Source organism: Orycteropus afer, unplaced genomic scaffold, assembly GCF_000298275.1.
Source record: "Orycteropus afer afer isolate SDZICR_OR568_19922 unplaced genomic scaffold, OryAfe1.0 scaffold00258, whole genome shotgun sequence".
Classification (NCBI taxonomy): Eukaryota; Metazoa; Chordata; class Mammalia; order Tubulidentata; family Orycteropodidae; genus Orycteropus; species Orycteropus afer.
Genome location: NW_006921845.1, coordinates 369,478 through 372,378, shown reverse-complemented (window position 1 = coordinate 372,378; position 2,901 = coordinate 369,478).

The following is a 2,901-nucleotide window of genomic DNA, read 5'->3' as shown; positions in this document are numbered from 1 at the left end:
GTATGTTAAGGGCTAGAGTCTCAGGAATTCTACCAGTCTTCATTAGACCAGTAAAATGTTCTTTTTTTTTGTTTGTTTTTAATGATTTTGAGTTTTGTACCACATTTATCTTCCACTGTTATCTGTGACCTTTTATTGTGATCCCTTTCAGAGCGATCAGCTATGATAGGCACCATCTAATTCTTCTGGTGTCAGGGCCATGGAGGCTGAGGTTCACATGATTCATCAGTTCTTTGGATTAATTGTTTCCCTGTGTCTTGTATTTCCTACACTCTTGGTTTCTCTGGACAGGGAGAGACAAATAGTTGCACCAGAGAGGGCCACTCACAAACTTTTAAGACCCAGTCACTACTCACCAAAATAGGGTGTAGAACATTGTCTTTGTGGACTATGTTATGCCAGTTGACTTTAGTGTCCCATGAGACTATTGTCCACAGCCCTTTCAGATTCCTAAAAAATAAGCCCCAGCACCTTATGCTCTCAAGGTGTTTAGTTATGATTAAGAAGTTTCATAACTTTTCCCTTTATACACTCTAGTACATTCATCGATATATTTGCAGTACATATAAATACATAGGTAGAGATATCCTCTGTTAAAACTATCTATATTTATGGTGTAGTCCCATTTGTCTTCCTACCTCCATTCAGCTTGTGTGTCTATCTATGTATTCATTTGTAGATTATTGTTATTGCTATTATTGCGGAACTGTGTATGTATGTATGTAATAATATTCGCTTTTGTTGCCTTTAATTTGTACTCCTCCTGGTGTCTTCCAATGCCTTGATCATTTTGTGCTGACCTCCTCTTTATTCTGTATTGCCTTTACCGTCCTCCAAGTTGAGACATGTCTACCCTCTGGCAATCTTCAAAGAATAGTTGTTTCTGTGCCTAAACTTTTCCTTAACTTTTTATACTAGTGGTCTCATAAAGTATTTGTCCTTTTGTAATTGACTAAGTTCATTCAGTATAATGTTCTCTAGGTTCATCCATGTTATGAGGTGTTTTGCAGATTCATCATTATTCATTAATGTTGCAAAGTATTTTACTGTTTGCATGTATCACAGTTCATGTATCCATTCATTTGTTGATGTGCATTTAGATTGTTTCCATCTTTTTACTATTGTGAAAAATGCTGAAATGAACATAGTTGTGCAAGTATCTGTTCATGTAATATCTCTTATTTATCTAAGATATATACCTTGTAGTGGGAGTGCCATACCACTTTCCACAATGGTTGTGCCATTTTACTATCTTATTAGCATGGATGAGAGTTCCAGTCTCTCCACATTCTCACCAGTATTTGTTGCTTTCTGTTTTTTTTTTTACTTTCTTACTAATACTGGGGTGAGATGATATTTCATTGTTGTTTTGATTCTCTCTAATGGTGAATGATCATTAGGATTTCATAATGTGTTTGGTGAATATTTTCTTGGGTGAAATATCTGTTCATGTCTTCAGCCCATTTTTCATTGGGTTGTTTTTCTTTCTGTTGTTGAAGTGTCAAAGTTTTCTATAAATTTTAATGATCAGTCCCTTGTTTGTTATGTCATTGCCAACATTTTTTTCACAGTCTATAGGTTCGTGGTAGTTAAGTTGTGTGTCAACTTGGCTGGGCCTGGTTTTGAGTGGCTGGACAGCTGGATGTAGTGATTCCCCATGATGAGACTAGTAATAAACTACATGGTTGTATCTACTGGAGCAGCTAGTAGCTGCCTCAGAGTTGTTGCCTTCTTCCAGTGTATAAGACAGCTTTCAGAAAGGTCTCTGAGCTTTTTGGCACATTTGGACCCTGCATGTAGCTGAGTCTTCATTCAGTAGCCTGCAATGCCAATTTTGAGACTGTTTCTAGACTTAAACACATTGCCTGCTGTGTTGTTTGATAATCTTGTGATTGTGCCATTGTACTTGTTGGCCTTGGATTTGTCAGCCTCAGCAGCCAGCAGCTGCCTGAGTTAAGAGAAGCCTTCAGCTTCAGTGGGCTGGGAGCAAGAGGCAGTGCTGAAGCCCAAGATCGAGGGGCCTTCACCCACCTCCTAGAGTTGGCATTTTGGACTTGGACTTCCAGCCTCCTAAACTGTGAGAGAATAAATTCCTATTAAGAACTTCCACTTGTAGTATCTTCTGTAAAAGATGCAGTAGAGACCCAAAACAAAGTTATTCTTTTACTCTTTTGGAGAAGTCTCTTCATGTGCATGAGTCGTTATTTTTCTCAGGAGGTCCCAGTCTTCTAGAATGTTTTCTGTTGTTTGGGCATTTTTAGCTATAGTGTATGAGGGCCCTCAAGTTTGTGTCTGTTTTCTCTTCAATGATCTTTATGATTTTAGGTTTTACATTTAGGTCTTTGATCCATGTTGAGGTAGTTTTTGTATATAGTGTGAAATAAGGATCCCATTTCATTTTTTCTGCAAATAGATATCCAGTTTTGCCAGCACCATTTGTTAAGGAGACTATCTCTTCCCCATTCAATGGGTTTTGGTCATGTCAAAGATCAGCTCCCCATAAGTGGATGATGGATTTACTTTGGGTTCTTTATTATGTTCCATTGGTCTATGTGTCTGTCATTGTACCAATACCAGGCTGTTTTGGCTACTGTGGGGCTGTATAGTACGTTTTGAGATCAAGGAGTGTGACTTTTCCTACTTTGTTGTTCTTTAGTAGTGCTTTGTTTATCTGGGGTCTCTTTCCTTTCCACATAAAGTTTGTAATTATTTTTTCCATTTCTTTAAAGAATGATGATGGAATCTGGATCAGGATTGCATTATATCTGTACACTGCTTTGGATAGTATTGTCATTTTTATAATGGTAAGTCTTCCTATCCTTGGGCATGGTATATTCTTCCATTTATGTAGGTCTCTTTGGTTTCTTGTAGTGGTGTTCTGTAGTTTTTTTTTTCTTGTAA